A 25,301-nucleotide genomic window follows, 5' to 3' on the forward strand; every position below is an offset into this window, starting at 1 on the left:
ACACAACACACAAAAAACTATAGCATGCAGCAACAGCAGTTCTAAGAGGGAACTTTATGGTGATAAATACATATATTAAGAAAGAAAATAGAAAGATCTCGAGTAAACAACTAACTTTACATCTCAAGAAACAAGAAAGAACTAAGCCCAAAGTTAGCAGAAGGAAAGAAATAGCAAGGATCAGAGTAGAAATAAGTGAAATAGAGACCAGAAAAACAATAGAAGAGTTCAACAAAACTAAAAGGAGATTTTTCAGAAAGAAAAAAAAAAAGGCAAACCTTTAGTTAGACTAAGAAAAAAGAGAGATGAAAAATAAAATCAAAAATGAAAGAGGAGACATTGATACTACAGAAATATATACGATCATAGGAAACTGCTATGAATAATTATATGCTAACAAATTGGATAATCTGGAAAAAATGTATAAATTCCTAGAAACATACAACCTACCAATACTGAATCAATAAGAAACAGCAAATCTGAACAGACAAATAAAGAGTAAGGAGATTGGATCAGTAATTAAAAACCTCCCAAAATAGACAAGCCCAGGACCAGATGGCTTTGCTGGTGAATTACACCAACATTTAAAGAAGAATTAATGTCAGTCCTTCTCAAACTCTTCCAAAAAATCAAGGAGGAGGGAACACTTCCAAACTCATCCCATGTGGCCAGCACTACTTTGATACTAAAGCCAGATAGGGACAATACAAAAAAAGAAAACTATATCAATATCCCTGATGAATATAGATGCCAACATCTCAACAAAATGTTAGCAAACCAAACTGAACAAACACTGTAAAAAGGTTGTGCACCATGACCAAGTAGGATTTATCCCTAGGCTGCAAGATGGTTCAACATACGTAAATCAATAAATGTGATGCACCACATTAGTAGAAAGAAAGATAAAAATTAGCCATCTCAATAGAGGCACAAAAAGCTTTTGACAAAATGCTATTGAATTTTGTTTTTTTAATGTATATTCTAGATACCAGTCCTTTGTTCAATATGTGGTTTGCAAATATTTGATCCCAGTGAATGGCTTGTCTTTTTAAAAATATTGCAAGTTTTACTTCCTAATGTTTTGTTTAGGATTTTTGGTGGGATATTGAACTATAGTTTATTTTGCCTTGCATTTGATTTTTTTTTATCAGGACAATACTGGCTTGATAAAATGAATTGGAAAGTGATCCCTGATCTTCTAATTTCTGGAAGTATTTGTTATGTAGTAATGACATTAATTCTTTGGAAACATTTGGAAGAATTTTCTACTGAAAATTCCAGATAAAGTAACTTCCCTTTTGGATGTTTTTATTTACAAATTCAATTTCCTATGTATTATAGGACCATTCAAATTCTCAACTTCATATTGTATGTGTTGTGGCAGTTTGTGTTTTTCAAGAAGTGGATCATTTAACCTAATTTGTCAAATTTATATGCGTATGTTTGTTCATAGTCTTCCCCTATTATATTTTTGATGTCTGCAAGCTCTATTGTCATATCCTCTGTCTCATTGCTGAGAATGGTAATCTGTATAATTTCAATTCTTTTCCATTTGTTGGGGTTTGTTTTATGACCTAAGATATAGTCTTTCTTGCTATATTTTTCATGAGCACTTAAATAGAATGTATATTCTGATGTCACTGCGCCACATGTTTTATAAAGGTTGATTTTATCCTGCTGATTGACAGTGTTGTTGAGTTCTTCTGTGTCCTTGCTGGTTTTCTGTCTGGTTGTTCTACTAATTGCTGCTAGAGGGGTACTTATGTTTCCAATTATATTTGCAGTTTATCTAATTCTCCTTAGAATTCTATCAGTTTTTGCTTCACTGTCTTTCAGCCCTCTTGTTATTAAGTGCATACACATTTAGGATTGGTATATCCATTGGGTAGAATGACCCTTTAATCATTATGTAATGTCCCAATCTCTCTCTGGTAATTTTCTTTGTACTTAAGTCTACTTTAACTTCTATTAAATTATTCACTCCTTTTTTCCTTTGATTATTATATATGCATAATATATGTTTTTCTATCCTGTCTGTATTGATATATTTGAAGCAAGCTCCTTATAGACAACATATAATTGATCACATTTTTTAATCCACTCTGCCAATATCTGTCTTTTAATTGGAGTATTTAGACCATTTACATGTAAGGCAACTATTGATATCCTAAGGCTTAATTCTGCTATTTTACTTTTTTGGTTTTGCTTTGCTCTGTTTTTACTTTTTCCTCCTTTCTCATCAGTTACTTGAGCAAGAAATTTGAGAATTCTATTTTGATTAATTTCCAGTGTTTTTTAGTGTATCCTTTAAATAGAATTTTCAGTATTTGGCCCAATATTATATTGTATATATACAACTTAGCACAGTGCTCTGGTTGACATTTTCCACTACAAATACTGCAGAAGCTTTACCTCCTTTTACGTCTCTTTGCCCTCCTCTATCTGTAATGCAATCCTCTTACACAATCTCTGCACATACACTTATAACCTCATCAGTCAGTTATAATTATTGTTTCAACTTCCAAACACAATTTAGAAGATGCATGAGAAGAAGAGTCTATTTATTTACGCATATTTTTGATGTCATGTTCTTTTCTTATTCCTGTTGTTCCAAGATTCCTTCTTTTTATTTAGAGAACTTCCTTTAGTTATTCTTCTAAGAATGATCTGCTAATGACAAATTCCCTTACATTTCATTCATCTAACAGTGTCTGTTTTCTTTTCATTCCAGAAAGATATTCTACTGGATAGAGGATTCTGAGTTAGAAGTTGTTTTCTTTCAGCATTAGAAAAATATTGCAATACTTCTCTCTGGCTTCCATGGTTTCTGATGAGAAGTCTACTGTAATTCAAGTTGGTTTTCCTCTATAAGTAAGGTTTCATTTCTCTCTTGCTGCTTCAAAGATTCCTCTCTTTTTCTTTCACTTTCAGAAATTATAAATACCCTGGATTGGATTTCTTTAAATTTATCTTGTTTAGAGTTTGCTCAACTTTTTGAATATGTAGGTTTATATCCTGTCATTTTGAGGATGTTTTCAGCCAATATTCCTTTAAGTACTTTTTCAGTTTTGCCTTCTGTCTCTCCTCTTCTTCCAGGATTCTAATGACACAAACGCTAGATTTGTGGGTTTTTTTTAAATAGATCCACAGGTCCCTGAGGTGCTCTTCATTTTTTTTTCAGTCTGTTTTCTTTCCTTTGTCCATTTTTGCTTTGATCTCCCAGTTCATCGATGGTTTCCTCTGTTTTCTCCATTTTGTGGTTGAGCCCATCTACTGAGCTTTCTTTTGGTTCTTATATATTTCAATTCCAAAATGTTTATTTGATTCTTCTTTGTGTCTTCTATTTCTTTGCTTAAAACTTTATATTTCTTTGCTGAAGCTTTATATATTTTCTTTTCAAGAATGTTCATAAAAGCTCATCGAAGCATTTTTATCATGACTCCTTCAAAGTCTTTATCAGAAAATTCTAACATGTCTGTTAATTCAGTGTTGAAAATTATTCAATGTTGAAAATTATTCATTGTCTTTTTTCATTCAATTTGCGATATTTCTGGTTCTGGGCATAGTAAGTGATTTTTTATTGAAACCTAGACATTTTGAGTATCATGTTATGCGACTCTGAATCTTAATTGAACCTCCTCATTTTGCTGATTTTTTCTGATACTACTTTGACAAGAGGTGGGGCACCACCCTCTTACTGCCAGGTAGAGATAGAACTTCCGGTTTTCCATTGGGCCTCCATTAGAAAGCAAGGGGGGGGGGGTTCCTTGTTACTGCTGGGTGGGGATGGGAATTCCAACTCCCCAAGTGGTCTCCACTAACACTGGTGGGACAGCCTAATTATTGATAGGGGGTTAGTGAAAGTCATGGCTCTTCTCTAGGCCTCCTCTGACATCACTGTAGCAGAGAAAAGGAGAGGGATCTTGTTATTGCAAGTGGGATGGAAGTTGAGGCTACCCAAGAGGTCTCTTCTGAAACCAAAGTGGAGAAGTTGCTTCCGCTTCCAAGGAAGATGAAAGTCCCAGCTCCCTACTTGGCCTTCTCTGACATTATATGTTGGGGTTACCTCATAACAGCCTGACTGCAGTGGAAGTCTAGGCTTCTCACATCTCCTCGGTTTGCATGGGTACGGATAGACAGTTATCTTTCTGTGTAGGTGTGGGGTTTAGCTGGAGTAGAGCAGTTATTCTCTAAAGTTGTTTTCTATTTTTTACTTTTTTGCCTTGTGAGGAAACTCCCCACCATGCCTGCATCCTGAAGTAACCTAGGTAGTCTGCTTTCTTCTATCCACTCCTCAGGATATTATATTTGTTTTATATGGAACGTTTACAGTTTTTAGTTGTACGTGGCAGGTAGAATTGAGAAACGTATTTCCACTCCATCTCCTGGAAGCAGAAATCTACCCACTTTTTTTGTTTTTTATTATCCAAATCAATTTTTTTCCATAATGATTCTCTCATATTTTATTATCCTTGTACCTCTATTTTATCAGGTGTTTCACTATTCATAGTTCGTTCAACCTGGGTTTTATAATAATGATATTTATAATAGTAATTGTCAATCCCTCTTATACCTATACTCAGTACATAGGAATTCTCCTAATAGACTTTCTGCTTAGAAGATCATGTAATTGTTGGAACAAATTTTATTCACAAATAACTAGAGAAAAGTCCATCATTTGCACCAAACGTTTGGAGAAGTCTTTCCCATGAAAGAGATCATGGTATAGATGAGGGGATCATGTTATTAACCTTCAGAGAAATAATAGCTAATGTGATTTCTTTTTTTTGTGATGAAGATTGGCCCTGAGCTACTATCTGTTGCCAATCCTCTTCCTTTTTGCTTGAGGAAGATTGTCACTGAGCTAACATCTGTGCCCATCTTCCTCTATTTTGTGTGGGACACTGCCACAGCATGGCTTGACAAGCAGTGCTAGGTCTGCACCCAGGATCCGAACCTGCGAACTCTGGGACACTGAAGTAAAGAGCATGAACTTAACCACTACATCATCAGGCTGGCCCCAGCTAATGTGCTTTCTTTCACAATTTTATCCAATAATACATCTAAAGCAATGACCTGATAACCAACTAGCTGCTTAATTGCATTGGAAGTCACTGAAGTTATTCAAGACCCCTCAAGTAGATTCTACTTTAAAACTTGAAAAAAAAAGGCTTTGGTCTTCATTTTGATTACATATACATCAAAGTTCACTGCTTTGAAGTTAACAAAGATATTCAGAATGTGTCACAGTGTTCATTGGAAAAGTAAAATGTAAGAATAAAAAAAAAGAAGAAGAAAAATACCATAATTCTACTGGAAAGTGAACATCTCTAATGTGGTACCCCATTCAATTGTTTAAAACATCTGAATCTCAGTGATAATAGTTACATGATAAAATTCAATGCCTCAAACTAGAAAAGCATAAACTGGTTAGTAGATTTGAAATGTTTATGAAGTGTAATGGCATTTAAAATATTTTTAAAAAATATGATATAGTCCTTCTTGAGGCATGACCAGGTGAATTAAATATATACCACTAACTTTATAGAAACCCAAGTCAAACAAGTAACCCTAAATGATAGAAGAGATGTTTGAATAAAAGTTGAGCGAGTATGCAAATCAATTGACATGCTAACTTTATATATCAACAAAGTGAAAAACGATAATCACATTGGCTCTTCTGAATAAGATTTGTCAGTTTAGGTTTAGACACATGGACTAAGAAAATTTTACTTTCTTTTAAATATTCTCTTGATAATAGTATACCATAGATGGAAAAATGGCTGGATTAAGTCCAAACATTAATAATTCAGTAGTACAAGGTTAGAGATTAATTTGAGCACATATTACAGTACTTTATTTTAATAGTTATGGGTCCTGGCCATATGAATTTCTTGCCATCTCAATCAAATTTTTCATCTTAAAACGAAATAAAAATCATGATCTGCATTATTTTCTTTAGGGAAATTGCAGTAAGACATTATTTCAATTATGATAATGTGTAAATTTATTCTGAGTTATGATAATATGATCAGTTTGAGTGGGAGGAGGAACATTTCTCCCACTCTACTGTTATTTCCTTTCACACTGGAAGAGGTCCGTATGGTGAAATGGCCAAGCCTCTCCTCCGCTTCTTATGCTTTCCTTCTCAGGTAAGTTGAAGAAACGTAACCAACTGGTATTCCTGAAAGGGAAAAATGAGCATAGCTTGCCCTTTCTCTCAATTATCCCCTGTTGCATAATAACCTTCTCCAAACCTTAGAAGTTTTAAACAACAAATATTTATTACCTCACACAATTTCCCAGTGTCGCGAAGCCGAGACCAATTTAGCTGAGTAGTGTTGGTTCAGCGTTTCTCCTGAGGTTGCAACCAGTAAGTTACTGGGACTGTGATCACCTGGAGGCTTGACTGGACTGGAGATTCTGCTTCCAAGCTCACTCAGATGGCTGTTGGTAGATGGCTTCAGCTCCTCCCTACATGTGCCTCTCCCTGGGGCTGCTCGCAACATGAACATGACAGCTGTTTTCCATGGAATGGAAATGATTTGATACAGAACAAATGAAAGCTTTGGTGCTCATTATACTCTAATAATCTTGAAAGTGACATACTGTCACTTCTGCCGTATTCCATTGCTCGGTCACACAGAGCAATCATGCAATGTGAGAGGACAATACACAATGGTCTTAATACCAGATTGGCAGGGATCATTGCTGACCATTTGGAGGCTGTTTATTGACAAAGATTCTTTGCTTGACCAAACTTTAGTCAGCCTTCTAAACCTTTTCCTAGGGTCGTCTGTGCACTTCCTTATAAAATCTACTTTTAGCAAGCAGCCAGACAAGTCGGTTTATCCAGAAACCCCCACCCTCCATATCCGATCACCCTCAATATCTGATCAGATTTTTCATCCTCCACCATCCCGGAGGTGATGTCTGATCATCCTGGTCTGTGCTAAGCAAGAATCCTCCTTACCTCTGATGCCTCCTCTTAGTAATTTTTCCATCTGCTGACCTCCTACCCTATTCCTTGGCCATAAATAAATTCCCACATGTCCATGCTGTGTTTGGAGTAGAACCCAATTTCTCTCATCCACTGCAAAATTCTACCCTAGTTGTCCGTATAGCTATCACAATAGTCCTGAATAAAGGCTTACCGTCTTTAACAGGGGTCATAGCTAATTTTTTCTTTAACACTATGCATTGCAGCTGACACTAACTACTCAGAGTTGGCACATATGCCACAGGTTAAGAGCACAGAGTTCACAAGACTGCCCTCACTTCAGACTCTGGCTGCAAGCTCCAGGGTTCTGAGATCACGTGTTCTCTGACCTCTGCAAATTTGGGGGTTCCCACTACCTCCTCAAGTTTGGTAATTTATTAGAAGGATTTACAGAACTCAGAAAAGAGCCATATTTATGATTACATTTTTATTCTAAAGGATAAATCAGGACCACTCAAAAGAAAAGACACTTAGATCAAAATCTAGGAGGATCCCCTGTGTGCAGCTTCATGTCCTCAGTACTCATCACCCTCCCAGCCCATTCATTTATGATCACCAGTGAGCAAGGTTCACTGACCTTCAGGTGTGCAGAGATTTTATTGGATTGTCATTTCTGGTCACGATTGATTGAATCATTGGCCACTCAGTTGAACTCATTTTCCAGCCCTGCTGCCCTGTCTGGAGGTCCAGCTGATATCACTCAAAAGCTTAATTGATCATGTGATTGGTCTTTTTGGCATGGCCAGCTCCAGCTCAGATCCTGAAACCCACCATAAGTCACTTCCTTAGCATAAACTCACGTGTGGTCTGAGGAGCCCACAATTATTAACAAACATACTCATATGGGGAAATTCCAGGGATTTAGAGATTCTCTCTCAGGAATCCAGGACAAAGGCCAGCCGAATTCTTTATTAGATGATATTACCCCATCCTGCCTCTTTGTTAGCCTAAAGAAAGTAAACTGCCTACAGAGTGAACATATTCTCTCTGTTCCTCTGTGCTATAAAATTCATAGCAGTAGACCCCACCTCTATAATCAGGGGTGCTTACTTTGGGAAGGATAAGTCTAAAGCCCAAATGAACATGTTTTGGCCAGAGTTCTCAAAAAGATGGCAAACATAAGAATGTAGGTTTAAATTAATTGTGGGATGATTGAAGGTGCTGGTACTGCCACCGTGCGTGCCCCTGTGCCTTTGACTGTATTTTGTGGATAGTTCATTCAGATCTTGGCTGTTTATAGCACTCAATTTGTTATGATTTGCTTTTATAAGTGTATTTTTTTTATATTCCACATAATTTTTTGTACATCTGAAACATCTCATTCTTTTGAAAAAGGAAAGGGTATGTGTTCAAGTTAAATTCAGCAGTCTTGCATCTTTAGCCTTTTATTGGATTCTAGTGTAAATAGATGTTAAAATGTTAATATTATTCTTTTGAATAACTCTATTGGGAACTTTATAGAATCACCAACATATTTTTCCTCCCGACTTTTGCCTTCACTTACTCAAAAGTTCTGCATCCATCTGAAGGATTAACTCCTTCCCCGTCTCTGAAATCTCTCTGGGTAGAGCTGCCACTTTACCATTTCCTGACCAAGGGGCCAAGAGGTGAAGTATTTCCATGGTTCGACATCTTCTCTGGTGCCTACTGATGCCCCAGGAAGCCCACTACGAATGCTTTGATCACTTGTGCTGTCCAGAGCACAGAGCTCTCCAGAAGGAGGATTCATTACTTCTCTCTGTCCTTCAACCCAGAAACTGTGCTTTGATAATGTTTGGAGTTTAGAAAACAGAGATTTTAAGATTTGCTTACAACCCTTCTCCCTCAAGCTTTCCGACATCCATGTAGGCATTTGGACCAGATGTGTACTTGATTAAGAGTACTGATGCTATGCTCCAAATTTCCTCTCTCTTAATATTAAGCATCGTACGTGGTGAATTACTCCATCAAGCTTGATTTTTCTCTTACTTCAGGATTAGTTCTCCCCAAGGACTTTCCCAGGTTGGAAGACATTTTTTGCTACATTTTCATAGTGCTTCAGGCAAACCCAGACAGACCAACATTTTAATAGATTCTCTGCCATTCTGCCTGCAACCCCTAGGCTCACGTGGAGATTCTTAAAACATAGGTCAAGAGCATGTATGACTGTGATCAGCCTGTAAAATTTCATTCTGATTACACTATAGATTTTAACTTTGGAAATTTTGTTGCTCCATAGCACCCGTAACATAACGGAATCTTCATCCTCATGAGGTTCATGGATTTTCCAGGAGCCACAGTAAAGCAACTGACTGAAGCCATGACTGCTTCATTTAGACTGAATTATTACTTTTGGGGTAATCAAGGTTTTGAATATGATTATTACCGTCTTAAAACACATGCTCGTGACATTTTTTCTTATTTAATCAAAAGTTGAGTCAGAGTACAGGTACATTTTAGCAATGCTCTTTTGAATATGATTGACATTCAGAAACTTTAACTTCGTACACCCTCCTTGTTTCTCAACTTTGCCCAATATACTTTTTGATGATTAAGTCATTCAATTGAACATGTATATCATGTGCCTACTTTGTTTCCAGAGATAAGCCAACAAACACATAAACATAACCAGTGAGAAACCGCCTAGAACCCTAATGTGCTTAACATCTGGCAGTGAGGCGGGGTGGGGTGAATGTGTAAATAAATTGGTATAAGGAAAGAAAAATTGAAATGAATATCAGTTGAAAAGTAGGTGCTATGCTGTACAAGAAAAGAAGAAAGACCAATTATTTGCAAGTGACAAAATTAGGACATCTTTCTCATAGGATGATTCATTCAAGCTGAGCCTAAAAGGAGGAAGCTGATCTTAGGAGGCTGAGAATGGAGTGGGAATGGGAAGTAGATGATTATAGGTAGAATGCACATAAACTAATCAGAAAGAAACTTAAATCTGTGTGAAGGAGTTTGACTTTTGAAATCTTGCTGTTTTTTGAGAAAGAAAATAATACTTCTTTTCTGTGTTTTAGAAACATAAGCACTACAGAATGGATAGAAGGGAATTAATGAAATTAATCAGATATTATATTCAGAGATGACAAGCATATTGTCTTTCTTTCTCAGTTCTTTTTCCTTTTAATTTTATATTTCTCCTAAGCCCAAATAATGGTGTGGGTTGCACCTAACAGGTACTAAAAATATGTAGAATGTTTCATTTAAACACAACTGTCTGAGCACAATATCTTTTTCTTACATCTGAAAACAAGAAGTCCCAGGATCATCTATTCTATATGGTCCCTTGGTGATTCACCAATGAGAAAGATTGTGTTTTAGGTAGAACCATAACTACATCATTTTTATAGTCAAGAGGAAACTATATTTCTACTTAGGGCAAGCTTCGTTTTCCTACACTGAAAAGTTGCCATGATAATGAAAGCATCCATCTGGTTTAAATAGAGCCATTTTTTGGGTATGACAAAATTGAGAGACTCATTCCACCCTTCCGCCCCACCTCTGAAACATACATCATAGTAATTCGTAGGCAGGAGAGTCCTTAGAAAAGATCTAATCCGATGTCCACAATTTACAGATGAGGAAACTGAGACTTATGGTAAAAAAGTGTCTTTCAATTCTGCACATTAATTTCTACTTTCTATTTTCCATTTTATTTTTATTCCCTCAAGCATCGAATAAACTTTGAATACTGCTATATATACCCAAGACTTAGTCAGCAGGAAAAGAAGCTGCATTTTCAATAAGATTATATATTGCCAGCTTTCCCCACAATAATAATGCTATGCTCAGCATGAGACTCTGGATAACAGAGCAGATTTATTACTTTTAATAGAAATAAACCACAAGTTTATGCTCTTTATTTGAATAATTTATGTAACACTCCTATTGCTGAAATCTAGATTTATGTTAAAATCTAAGAAGTGGTTTAGTAGGTGTTTTATAGAATATTTTAGCTGTTTTTCAAAAGAGAAAATGAAAGGAGCATAGCAGGTGACAGGAAGAGGTATGAATTCTCGTATGGAAATAAATGTAGTCTTCACTTGTTTATAGACAACATTTAGACCCTTGAAGCGTGATGGACTCGACCTAACATCTTTCAATTTCTGGCACTTGGTTCCACGTAATTTTCTGAATCAAATGCTTCTTCTCTGCGAACTTCATGATTGGGGCAGACGTTGCTTACCCTTTGCCTTTCTTTATAGAGCTGCATTTGATCAGAAAGACCAATACAGTTCTAGAAAGTAGTAAAAGTATGGAGTTTAAGCAGAAATCACTCACATTCTTTAGAATTGTAGCATTTTGCAGAGTTTGTATCTTTTTATTAATGAATATTTTATTTTTCATTTCTATATACTTAAGTTCATTTATTAAATTAAATTATATATTTTCTTATAAGCATCGGGATGAATAAACTTCAAATCACTGTGAATTTGATTAAGATTGGTTCAGAATTTAATATACATTAAAATCAAACAAAAATCCTGATTATATCCATGTTTCCTTGACTCTACACAAATGTTATATAAATCATTCTGTTGTTTTATTTTTGTCTGATTTCGCACTTTCGTCTTGTTGTTTCCATGCACAGGACAAAAAAATTTATTAGTGAGGGTGCAGAATATATACCTTAATAATGATGGTTATTTTTCACTGTCAATTATAAGATGCCTCCTTAGAAATTATGTTTTTTTGAAACAGAAACAATTGTTCTAACAAAATGATTTTATTGAGACACTGAAGAGGACACCAGTGATTCCAAAGTAAAACAGAAAGTCACTACCAACAATACCATGTTTTTGTTTCTCTAAACATCAGTTAATAATAGTATGATGGCAGTTACAGGTTCAGTTGCAAAATCAAGAAAATAAAACTTTAGGTACAAAGTACACTAATGGAGAATGTAGTGCAATAATGAATGTATGAATGAAACCCCAGCTAATTTCTTATGCAATCCAGGTAGTAGCTACAAGGGAATTAGTCTATAAATGTAGTCAACTCTTCTGCAAAAGTGCGTTCAGCATCTCCTGCTAATGTGTGGAAGGCAAGAGGTTATCATCACGCATAGGAAGTGCTTAATAAATATGTTTTTCAACAAAAAACAAAATTCTAAAAATTATATGATTTCTATTGTGCCTACATACAGAAGTTTGGTGTTTTAAAAGATGTTAGGGTTAGTGCCTCTGCTTATATGAGAGCTGTTAAACGTATGCACGCTCACTGAGAATGCGTGTTCTAACCATTTAAAAATACCAAAATTCAAACTTCTCAAATGTATCAACATAAGCAAAGAGTTTATTTACATTTGAGGAAATCCATATACAGATGTAACAAGACGTGATTAAAATAATATTTACTGATATGTGTGGCAAAATTCAATTGCTCTGACTTACAGAACCAGATTACATGGGTTTATATGATGCAATTTAAGTCTGAGGGAGAGCCCCAAGTGTGAAGGGCCATCCATAAATTTTCTTAGCTACTTGATGTCTTGCTTGAGTCTGTAAGAAATGGGTAGTTCTTATCAATTTAAGAGAATACATATGATACATTCAAATTAATGAACATAATCTCTATTCCGTATGGCCTATTTCAATTTTCAGACAACTGACCTGTAAAGTTCATAGGCTAGTCTATGTATGTAGGTAAGTTGTAATTGTATGAACCCCAACTCATGCACGCTTTTACAATTATAATAGCTCCAGGATTCATCTTTAACTTTTGAAAGTTAATAAAAATTAAAGAAGCATTCTCGTGGCAAATTGATGTTTATAAAACACTTTAACTTGGGATAGCCCCAAATGTTCCGGCTCTTATTTACAAATAAAAGAAGTTATTGTTCGAGGCAATACCAATATTAAATATTGAGTAAATATTTGCCTGAGAAAGCACAAAAACTAAAGCAAACATAGTTATCAGATAGAGAATATAAAATATTCATGTGTGAAATTCTTAAAGACTGGATGGTGGATCCAACCCAGTGGATGGGTTGAACAAAAAATTAGAGTCTAACAGAGAATTAGTGACTTGTGAATTGGGTCATAACTTACTACCAAGAATGCAGAAGAAATAGAAGCAGCTAGAATTTATAAAAATGAAGCCAAAATATATAGAAATACAGTGAGAAGTTCTGAGATACATTTAATCAGCATCTCTAAAGATTAAAATAGAGAAATGGATGAGAGGCGATGTATGAAGAAGTAATGACTGTGAATTTTTGAGAACTGAAGAATGTCACGAATTTATTGAACCAAGAAGCACAATATATGCTAAGTAGGATAAATCAACCCTGAAACATATTTTACTAAAAGGACAGAATACAACAGGAAACGAGAAGATATTAAAAGTATCTGCTACACAAAAGAAGAACAAAAATTAGACTGATTGCTGACGTCTCCACAAAAGCAGTAGAAAGCAGATGACCAGATCTTTCTAAAGCAGACTCTGGGGTATGTATGCCAATGTTAAATTCCATATCTGCCATTTACTAACTCTATGACTATGGGAAAGTCAATTAAATTTTATGTGCCTCCATTTCCTATTAGGAAAGGAGAGATAAAAATAATAAGTAGCACATAAGTTAGAGTACATACAAGGCTGCAATTATATGTTTCCAAGCTCAGAAAAATGCTTGGTAAATTGTAAATGCTAAATGAGATTTCAATTATTATTATTTAAAGTTTGCAAAATAATACTTCATTCATGAATTGTACATAAAGTCTAGTTATTGTTCAAGAAGTGGAGCAAATAAAACGCTTTCAGATAAACCAAAATTGAGAGAGTTTGCTAATAAACAGACATGACCAGAAAATCTTTGACTCCAAGAGATGTAATTTAAACAAGAAGGAAAATGGTCTGGAATTGGAAGAAGAAAGGAAGGAGAAAGAGGCTACTGATATTCAAGAAAAAATAAAAATAAATAAATAAAATAAATTAAGCAAAACAAAGATAAAACTACTAGTAAAATATTACTGGTAAAATAGGTGTCTGAAAAATAAAGTAATAACAATGATAAGTTGCTTAATGTTAAGGAACTAGTAAAATTAAGTCATACCATTCTGGAAAGTATAGCATTGAATGTTGGGAGGGAGGTCTTGTGAATTACTTTTTTTCTAAAGGTTTTGGAATGTTCCTGAGGACAGGCAAGAGATCATATTTAGCCACCAATTTAATTAGTCAAGGCAAAATTTGAAGAATAATTTTTTTTGTTCTGAAAAAAATTCGCCCTGAACTAATGTCTATTGCCAATCTTCTTCTTTTTGCCTGAGGAAGACTGACCCTAGGCTAACATTGGTAGCAACCTTCCTCTATTTTGTACGTGGGTCACCAGCATGGCCACCGATGAGTGGTGTAGGTCCCTGCTCAGGAACGAACCGTGGCCCCCAAAGTGGAGCACACCAAACTTAACCACTAGGCCACAGGGCCGGCCCTCAAGGATAACTTTTAAACGACAAGAAATAAAATGTGAAATTTCCATACTATAAATAAAACATGCTAGCATATATAGTAAAAAGAAAAAAAATTTTTAAAACTTAATTTAAAAAATCAAAATTTCAAAAATAACAGTATGGAAAGTTGGAATCGATATAAAACTCATCATAATATTGAGGAAAAGTAAAAATATGGTCTAAGCACATCGTGATAAACATAAAAGTATTAAATTAATCTTTTAAAATACAGAGATTGTCAGATTAGATTAAAAAGTAAAATTCAGAATTTGTTTTGTTTACAAAAGATACATAAACTTTACAAAAGATACAGAAAAGATACTAAAACAAAAGCAAAGAATGCGAGGAAATGGATAGTAAAGGCTACCCCAAAAAGTATTAACAAGTGCGAGGCTAGAATGACAGACTAATGTCAGGGAAAATAGTCTTTCGGGCATAAAACATTAGGGAAAGAATAAGTTACTACATAATGATACAGATTTTTTAATAATTGGGAAGATTTTATACACAAATATATATAAAGCAAAAATTGAAAGCTGTATAGGAGAAATTGCAAAGTTTACCTCTTTAATGGGACATATTAATAAATTTCTCTCCATTACAGAGAGAGAGTTCATGCAAAGACATACGTAGTTCATGCAAAGAAAAAGTATAGCAAACATATGGTAGACTTAAAACATAATTAAGAAGATGGAATTATTGGAGATCAATAAAATTATGGTCCATGAACAGAAAAAAAAAGTAGTCAACATACATTTTCCTGAATCAGCTCAGTATTGGACTTTTTGACAAATACTTTAAAACAGATATTTTAAATATATGCAAGTAATTAAAGGAAACCATGTCTAAAGAAAGTATGAGAGTGGAGTTCACCAATTATAGAATGGCAATAAAAATTAAGAAGCTATAAAATAAAAAACAAATAGAAATTCTGGAGCCAGCCCTGATGGCCCAGCAGTTAAAATTTGGCACACTCTACTTCTGCAGCCGGGGTTCAGTACCTGGGTGCAAAACAGCGCCCTTCACCTGTCAGCAGCCATGCTATGGCAGCGGCTCACATAGAAGAACTAGAAGAAGTTACAACTATACTCAACTATGTACTTGGGCTTTCAGAGGGAAGAAAAAAAGAAGGAAGATTGGCACTAGATGTTAGTGAAGGGTGAATCTTCCCCTGCAAAAAAAAAAAAAAAAAATTCAACAAAAGAAATTCTGGAGTTGAAAAGTATAATAACTAAAATAAGAAATTCACTAGAGGGCTCAAAATCAGATGTGAACTGGCAGTAAAAAGTATCAGTATACTTGAAGATCGATCAATTGAGATCATCCAGTCTGAGGAACAGAAAGAAGAACGAACGAAGAGGATGAACAAGGCCTTCAACACTTATGCTATACCATCAAGCTTTGTGACCTGTGAAAATTATTTTAAATCTTCAGGCTTTTGATTTCTCATTTCAACAGGATATCAGTTCTTCTTTATCTATGAGCTTAGCCATAAAGATTAAATAATTTGAGGAATGCAATCTATTTGAAAATAATAAAGAATTTTGGGAAAGTAAGACTTTTTATTAAACGCAAATATGGTTGCATTTAAAAAATGAGAGAATGATTCTGCATTTAAAAATTTATCGGATCGCCCTTTAAGGTACCATAACGTCATTGAATTTGATTCTGAACTGAAATTTCCGATGAGACTTAGAATTATGTGATCACTGTGTGATCATCCATGACTCCTGTAATGGCACTCGTTTCCAGTCGTGCAGAACTGCAGGAACCACTATGTCTCCAGGAAGGCCTTTTACCTGGGGCTGACCTAAAATTAAAAATGCCAGCGGTTATTGACTGTTCCTCATCAGCTATTCAGAAATCAAGTTAAATGACAACAATCATCAGATGTAAAATAAACATTTCCTTGTCACTTTAAATATTGTTTATGGGTCTTGTTTCTAACATCTCTCTCATTTGTTTCAAATTAGTCTATTTTCCAAATCATCTATAAATGACCTTATCATTGACACAAAAAAAAACTTTACCTATTTTAAGTCAGACCCATGTCAACATTCAGATTAGTATCTGCCTGAGTAGAATTTAGGAATGCTATGCTTTCTAAGCCATATGTATCTTTTCTAAGATGCTTTTGCCTGTACCTTAGGTTTGTCTTCCACTTATTTCATGCATTTCAATTATTTATTGATTGATTGATTTTGAGGAAGATTAATCCTGAGCTAACATCTGCTGCCAATTCTCCTCTTTTTGCTGAGGAAGACTGGCCCTGAGCTGACATCTGTGCCCATCTTCCTCTACTTTATATGTGGGAGGCCCACCACAGCACGGCTTGCCAAGTGGGGCCATGTCCTCACCTGGGATCCGAACCGGTGAACCCTGGGCTGCCAAAGTGGAACATGTGAACTTAACTGCTGCAGCACTGAGCTGGCCCCTCAATTCATTTTAAAGTCTTATAAAGTTAGTAATTATCTGCCTAGAATTATCATATATTTCATTTAGTTTATATATACCATCATTTGTATCACCAAGCAAAAGATTTTCATTTCTTTACCAATGTCTATGAAACGCCATGCATAAACAGGCTAGCAATCCCGCCTCTAATTCTAGCTGTGGACCACTGTAGTTCCAGAACTTGGAAATTAGTTTGCTCTCTTGGTTCAATAGACATTTCTGAAGAGAGAAAATAAATGACCTAGGATAAATAAACTTGGAGCCACTGTCACTTAAATTTGGCTCTTTAGAACTATAATAAGGGCTAGAGCCTCTTTCGCTATGCTTTCCCCATTCCATTAAGTTGGGGCTTTCTATACTTCACTTTCTAAGCACTTGGCACTAGCTACCTGTACATTTCTGATATAATGATTTAGGATCCACAGGAATAATATAAATAATATAAATGGCACAGCTATTCAGAAACTGAGAAATGTATCTAGCAAATACTAGGCTCCATTTCCCTTTAAAAGCTCCAAGCTGCATGTTGAAACATTAGGAACAGATTGTTGTAAGAGCCTCCATTTAAGAGAATCCCCTGGGAATATAAAATGCAGTGATTTTAAATTTCTTGAAGAGTGAGTCAAAGATGAATTATATGCCAGAAAGAAAATTGATTAGCTTTCTTTCTGGGGGGAAATTGTATCCACATCTGGGCATTTCAATTCTGAATATTCTTCACCAGGAGAGAAAGGTTGGACATCACTTTTACTGTCAACAACTTAAAAGCTTGCTGGCCCTTATGTCATTTCCTCTTGTGGGTGCCCCGATGTGCCTCCGCCCCACCAGTGTCCATGGACACGTCTGATCAATAGTCAAGTTTGTCCATGAGCAAAACCCCAATTCAAAAGTTTATACTAATTATGTGTCCCAAAGTACTTCTAGAGTTAACTTAATAACTATTCAGTTAAACGGATGTTTCAATTTTTAAAATATATGATGAAAATGATCAAAGAATCCAATTCTATTTTGTGTGCATGGGATCAATTTTTCATTTACTTGAAGATTTTCTGTAGGTTTCAGTAGAAATTGGCCACTTCTGCAGCTACTGTAATAAATTCCCCAAAAAATCGTTTCAAAGATTTTTAAAAATCTGTCTACAAACAGCAGAAATGCCCAAAATAATAGTGATTTTCTCAAAATAAAAGTTTATTACTCACATAGAAGGGTCTGGATATAAGCAGCCAAGTGTGACTTTATTCTCCAAGCACCTTTCCTACAGGTTCCTTAGGGACCCAGCATTTCAGCCTGGGCTCCACTGTCCAACAGGTGGCCTAGGCTTCACGACTGAAGATCTATTTGTGTTCTGAGCAACCAAATCAGAGGAAAGTTACAGAAGAAATAAAATATGTGTGTGTGTATCAGCAGTCTCTTAAAAATGGTCCCCAGAAATTAGCACAAGATAGATCGACTTCATTTTAGAGGATGAATATGCAAAGGACAATGGCCAGATTATATATGATACTAGAACTTCCACCCATAAAGCTAAGCCATGGCTCCTGCATCAATCAGCTGAAAATGATCAAGTCTTGGTCAGTAATTGCCTTACTCCCTAATTACTGTCCCCACGCCCAACTAAGAAAGAACCAGAGAAATTAAAAAATGTTCCTCAACAATCTTATAAATTTCCCCACTTCTAGTTAGCCCTCTTTGAGCTGAGCTGTCCTCTGTCACAACATTTAATCAGAGCGTATCTGAAGCATTCACCTTTTTTTCCCCCACTATGAAGCTTTCCCTCTCTCCTGGCTGTCTTTGAGTCTCTGCCACATGCAAGTGACATGAGTGACTTGTTCGCTACAGTAAGCTATGGATAATCAGCCTCTGCTTGTTCTCATCTGGGTGCTCTTCTTTTACTCCCACAGTTCTTTGACTATGTTTACATCTGACTGGCGGAGATGCTAACAATGTAATTTTTAGTACCCCAAAGCCACATACCAGCTACAAATCCTGTTACAATGAAAGAGACAGAAATGGACTTAGGAGATCAACAGTTTTTGCCACACATACAAAAGAGGCATGGAAAAGTTAAAAAGCCAACATTGCGAGAACTGAAACAACATCATTTCTTGCCCCTGTGTTAGACACGACCAGATACCCTTCTCTGTCTTCATGTTAAATAATTTTGGACTAAACATGCTTTCCTCCTCTATCTTAAGAAAAACTAAGAACAAGTAAAATTATCTAGCCACTTTCTCCCAAGAAATAACTTGCTCCTGTAACTGTGGACCAAATGACACACTTCTCAAGAATAACGGCTTATCCAAACCTGCTTCAAGACCCTCCCTCACTCTGCCCACCAACCCAAAGCTATTTTGGCATAAACTCTAGTCAAGCCCTGCCTGCTCCCTTCTTGTAATGCCCACTTTAAAATTACCCAGTCCAGGCTCTAAAGGCCTATAAATATACTCCCCTATCTTTCTCCTTCTGAGGCACCGTTAAGGCTGTGAAGGCATTGGTCTCCATGTTGCATTAAACCTAATAAAATTAATCTTGCTTGATCAACACCCTTTCCCGGTGACTTTTTTTGACAGGCTTAATGCAAATATCACGGATGTCCTTCAGATATCCAATTAATAAGCCCTCATAGATCGAGACCCTTGAGGTGGAACTGTGTCCTCTTCCGAGTCTCCTTGAGGCTCCTGCCTAGGAGTGTCTGACCACCAACATGAGATATGACCTAGAAAAGACTTGACCTCTGATCATTACTTACATATCTATATATTCGTGTATGTCTAAACATATACATATGAATGTATACTAAGATCAGGTTGGAGGTTTATAAATAATAGAAAGCTAAAAACACATATTTGAGGACATATTGTAAATATAAAATATCTGAGGAAAGTGGAATCTGTGTTTGTAATGTTTAAATATAATGACTTAGTCAGTTCAATGTTAATAAAGAAAAGGATATATGGATCCTAAACTGCACATTTTTACATGGCAGATCTATTAAAAAGTAAAATTAGAATTTTGGTTTTCTTTTTATAAGACTATCAAGTTTCCCTCATTACAGAAATTATTTTTTATCACTAAGATTTTCTAAGTCTGAACTTCCATTTTTACAAAATTTCTTAATTTTGAAAATAATAGTTTCTAATACATATTTTTAGTTATTTTTGTATATTAACAGAATATTTACATCATTTTCCTTTGTCTTTGAAGAATATGACTTTTGTTTGTGTTTTGTCTCCTTTGACAATCGTACTTTATTGTGTTTGTCCCAAATTCAGGCCACTCATTCAGACTTAAAAAAATAAAAAGGAAAAACTTATTAAACTGTCTTTTAAAACTAAACTTAATCAAGCTTTCCTAAAATAGCCACACACAAAATATTTGTTCCTTCAACTTATAAAATAAAGCATAGTAGAAATAACCAGTTCTATTTGACATTATCAACATTTTATTGTGAATGATTTATTAAATTTAGAATCAATAAAATCAATAATCTTAAAAACTCTGACAAATCAAAACAATAATTTTAGTCATTCTACAGTCAGTATAAGTAATATAGTCATTCTACTTAGTCTTAGTATAAGCAAAAATAATCAGCTTAGTGTTTATATATTTATTGGGAACATACTCATGCATTACATATTTATTAGGAGCATATTCGGGTACTTGTACAAAGATTGCTACCCAAACGCACACGATGAGATTTTGTTTCTGGGTTACTAGGTTTCAATGCATTTACTAATTAAAGACATCACAGTTATCTCTTCTTGAAAAAGAAAATGTGGAAGGTATAAAATAATAATGTAACCACAAAAATATATATTTAATGCCATTAAAAAGATATAGAAGCTAGTTCAGGAGATTAGAGAGTCAAATGAAAGGTTTGTTAAGTACAGTACCGGATACAGAAAATTCGAAAGATACTGCTACACTCTTAATTCTGAAGTTAAGAAATATTTTAGTGGGTGTTTTAAAACGCAGAGGTGAATACTAATAGAAAAAAGCCAAAATTCATGTTTTACAATATCAGAAATAACTGTAGCAAATAAAATACATTTCATATATAAAAATGAAAAAGATGTCAAAATATGAATGCATAAAACAAAAATTAGAAATGTTTTACTTCACTGAATGTAATAAAAAGATTAAAATAGAATTAATAATTGATACTGTTTACAAACTACATAGAGTGAAATAACCCCCACAATTGAAAATTATAAGAAAAAACAACATTATGACAAGAAAATACAAACTAAACATAAACAAAACTTAAAAGTGGGTATTATACAAGACATACATAATAGGAAGAAAGAAATCAAGGGAAAATATTTAAATGTTACTACAAAATATTTTTAACTTTACAAAGCTAGAAGAAAAGAAGAATTTAGATAGCAGGACATGAGATGCCATATCTGAAAACATTCATTCAAAATAGAAAAATAAGAAGAAAATTTCGATAAATCCGCAGAATAAAGTCAAGGTTGGTACTAATTTTAGCTTTTAACCACTCGATTTTGTAAAGTTGAGGGAAAACACAGAGACCAGTGTAATACAATTATCACGTTTAACTTATGAAAATATAAATCTGGATACCACATACATTTATTTGCCTTCATAACACCAAATGTTTATTGAAGAATTGATAATATAGAGGATTCAAAGAAAAATCTATTTCAAAATCAAAATCTGTACAGAGTACAATCTACTCAAAATGTTATTAAAATAGAAATTATAACTCTCCATAACCCATGGTTATTTTTAATAGTCTTTTCTAAGGCACTTTTGGTTTGAATTGAAAAAGAAAACTTTATTGAGATCCCATATTAAAATGAACAACAATGGGACCTAAGGATGAAGACACAGGCTGAAACTTGAACCTGAGGCAGATTAATTCTAACAAAGCAGTGATCTCTGCTGTTTAGACTCGTGCCTTGAAGGGTGATGTAGAAAATATATACAAATTCAAAAGATGATCGATAGACTCGTCGTTTCATCTAGCGTTTCACATACAACTTTCCTCAATAACGTTGTTTTTGCAGAAATAAAGAACAATAGCAGAATTTTTCAGGGAATCTAACCATGGACTGCTAGTGATTTGGTGGGTGCACTTATTTATAAAACGCTAGAGCAGCTCTTGGAGTTTGCAGTTGATAAATAGCATGGCAGAGATTGGCAAATCAGTGTGCAGTTTACAAATCTATCACCAATAAGTTTCTTGTTTGTATAATCTGCAACCTGAAAGATACCAGAGCTCTCCCACAGACATACTGTGCAATTGCAGAATAGACCCCAATTCTACAATGTTCTGTATGAGATGTCCTTAGAAATCAAAAATGTGCCAACTATGAGCCTTTATTAGAGTGGAAGCTGAATTAATTGCAGACAAAGAAGCGTACCCCCCCCATACGAACAGCTATGCCTTGGACAATAATGTCACGTCTACTAAAGCACTATTTGAGTATGTGACAGCAAAGAACACAAAATTGAAATATCTGATTCTGAAGAATTATATAATTTTCCCCAAGAACGCTGGAAAGTCTGTCCCTTTCATTGAACCCCTGAAAACCCTGGCTTTTATGTGAATCGGTTAAAGAAATCAAAGAAATAGCCTTTGTGAAATGATCCGGCACCACTTTGAAATTAGTTAGTAATTCTGTGTCTAAAACCTTGTTTTAAGAAATCTATTTGGAAGAAAAAACAGAGAATGTTAAATTAAAGAATATAAAGGCAGAATTGTCTTTATGTTTTATACGTCATATGTAAATGAAATAGAAAATCTTAGTATTTCAAATAACCAAGGAAGGCCTTAGAAGAGTTGTCAACAAACTGTTATTTTTCCTTTGTTATTGTTAATCTTACTCTATTGTTGAAAGAAGTCTGTTGTATATCTGATACTTTGTTTTTAGTGTTTCTTTTCATCTTTAGCATTATGAAATACAAACCTAATATATTATTTCTTTTTTTACTTTATGTAGTTGTCTAATAAATCCAACATGCACTTCACCATTGAAACAGCATCTAAGACTTCAGTCCTGTGCTCTAATTCAGATTTTCAGTTCTGGAACTTTTGGGGAGATTTAAAAATTTTTTCATATTCACATTACTATATTAGGAAAGACTCTCCAAAGATGTTGGGCAATTCCTCCTGACAGATCAAAGGAATATGCTTGAGATAATTTTGTTTGAAAATCTTTAAATAGTTCTATTTCATTAGAGAATCAATGGTATTACTTGGGTTAAAGTTATTTGCTTCCTAATATAATTTTTGATTTTTGACATTTATTTCAATAAATCTTTTAGTGCGCATTTTACTCTTGTTATCTGAGTGCATCTGTAAGCTCTCTTGGGAAAAATAACCAAGTGGGAAATGCTTTCCTAATCTCTTCTTCACTGCTGCAGGATGATCAACCACTTCTATTCCTTAAGAAGTAAGATCAGTCTTGCTTTCTGAATAATCAGTAGATTAGATTAGTGTCAACTGAAACTCAGTGATGGCTGGAAGCATGCTATTAAAAGAGCACTTTAGAAATCATTATCAAATAAATGAATATAGTATAGCTATCTGTTTTGCAAAGCTATCATTTTCACTCTGAAACCTTGTCTACTCCATTTTACATTTAATTAACGTCATAACAATTTAGGCTTTTGCATCATGAGACTGTTAGGCTTAAAATGAAAGTATATCTAAAGCCCCATGTTTTACATTAGTCAGAAATTTTAAAATAGACTGTTACACATTTTTGTTTATCAAACACTAATGACTTTAGAGTTATTCCATAAACATATGACATATAAAACATAAAGACAATTCTGCCTTTATATCTGGCATCCACAAGCAGCACATTTTTCAAAGAGTACATATAAACATTCTGTGAGGCACCACATTTTAGTGAAAATATCATTGGAATACAATAGAAAAACTGATAATTTTCACTGACTAATATACCAGAAAACACTGGAAGAATTATAAAATGATTTCATTCTTAATGCATAACTACAGCAGGATTTGCCCTCCTCAGTAAGTAAGAAGAGAACCTAAAAAACTAAATGAAAATATTATTTTAACATTAGACAACAGACAGAACAAGACAGTAATTTCAGAAAGTGGAAACAAATAAGGTAAGTTTACAATCACATCACTTACTGCCTATAGGCACTTTCTGGACCATGATGCAGGTGCAAAAAATCGGAAAGCAAGCAGCCTAGGACAGTCTTGCTGATTTGAGGAGATGGAGATTGAAGCTGGAGAGGCTAACATAGCTGGAATTTGTGGAGCAAAGCCACAGACAGGGAACTACGCAGAAAAGCAGTTCCTGAAATATACATAGGGCTGCATGTGAGTTTTTTTGGCTGAGCACTAAGCTGCTCACGCACAGGGTGAGAATGTGCAAAGCTGAGCAAAGAACAACTATTGGAGAAAGAGCAACAACCATGAGGCTGTGGTAGAAGGATTCCTAGAATGACACAGGCAGGGAGATTTCTAGTCCAGATCAACCAGGGCAGAGAGACTTTGTTTAATAACTAAGTTATCAGTAAAAAACATGAATAAAAGTAAAAATGCGTAGAAACATACAACCTATTAAGACTGAGTTGTGAAGAAATAGAAAATCTGAATTGAGCAATAATGAGTAAAGTGAGTGAATCAGTGGAATAGTTGGGTTAAAGAGAACACAACCTTCGTAGTCTTGCTAGAAAATGAAGCTTAAAATGAGACTTGAAAATCCAAGCTGATTTACATCCAACTAACCTTCCTGCTAAAATAAAAATCAAAACACTTTAAGGGAACACAATATAATGCAGGCATTCAACAAATGAGTATTCCAAATGCAATCCATGAGCAGAAGAAGAATTAGTCAGTATAACAGATGCAACAACTAAAATAATTGAGTAAATAATGCAAACAGTAAGTAAAAAATAAGTAAAATAAGCAAATACAATTATAGCTATATATAGTATCACACTGAAAGAGATAAATGAAATTAAAATATGTGGTATGCAGTTTATTCCAAAATGTAGAAAAGTGGAAAAAACAACAGAATGAAAACTGAAAACAAATAGCAAGATTATAAACTAATGGAACGACTATATAAATAGTTGCATGAAAGGTAGTGTTGAGACTCTTCAGTGAGATGTTAACAATGGATTAAAAATGCAAAATCTAACTCTATCTTGTTGTGGTAGGCAGAATAATGCTACCCCAGAATAGACGTCTACATTGTAAACCCTGGAACCTGTGATTATGTTTTATTAAGTAGCAAAGGAAAATTATGATTGCATATGGAGTTAAAGTTGCTAATCATAAAACAGAAAGATTATCCAGGTGGGCACAATGTTATCAGAAGGTTCTTTAAAAGTGAGAAGAGGGAGGCAAAAGGAGAGTCAGGGTCAGAGAAACTGACAAGAAGACGGAAATAGAG

At 34.7% G+C, this 25,301-nt stretch overlaps 1 long non-coding RNA gene across 1 annotated transcript; it reads right to left on the reverse strand.

Moving 5' to 3' along the window:
* Positions 1-11,698: 11,698 nt before the first annotated feature.
* On the reverse strand, positions 11,699-24,345 carry LOC139084825 (uncharacterized). Its single transcript, XR_011542613.1, has 3 exons — positions 24,029-24,345; positions 18,090-18,235; positions 11,699-16,246 (listed from the first exon to the last, which is right to left on the reverse strand). It is a non-coding gene; the product is annotated as an uncharacterized lncRNA (long non-coding RNA).
* Positions 24,346-25,301: the final 956 nt, after the last annotated feature.

The sequence above is a fragment of the Equus przewalskii genome, chromosome 1, assembly GCF_037783145.1.
Source record: "Equus przewalskii isolate Varuska chromosome 1, EquPr2, whole genome shotgun sequence".
Lineage (NCBI taxonomy): Eukaryota > Metazoa > Chordata > Mammalia > Perissodactyla > Equidae > Equus > Equus przewalskii.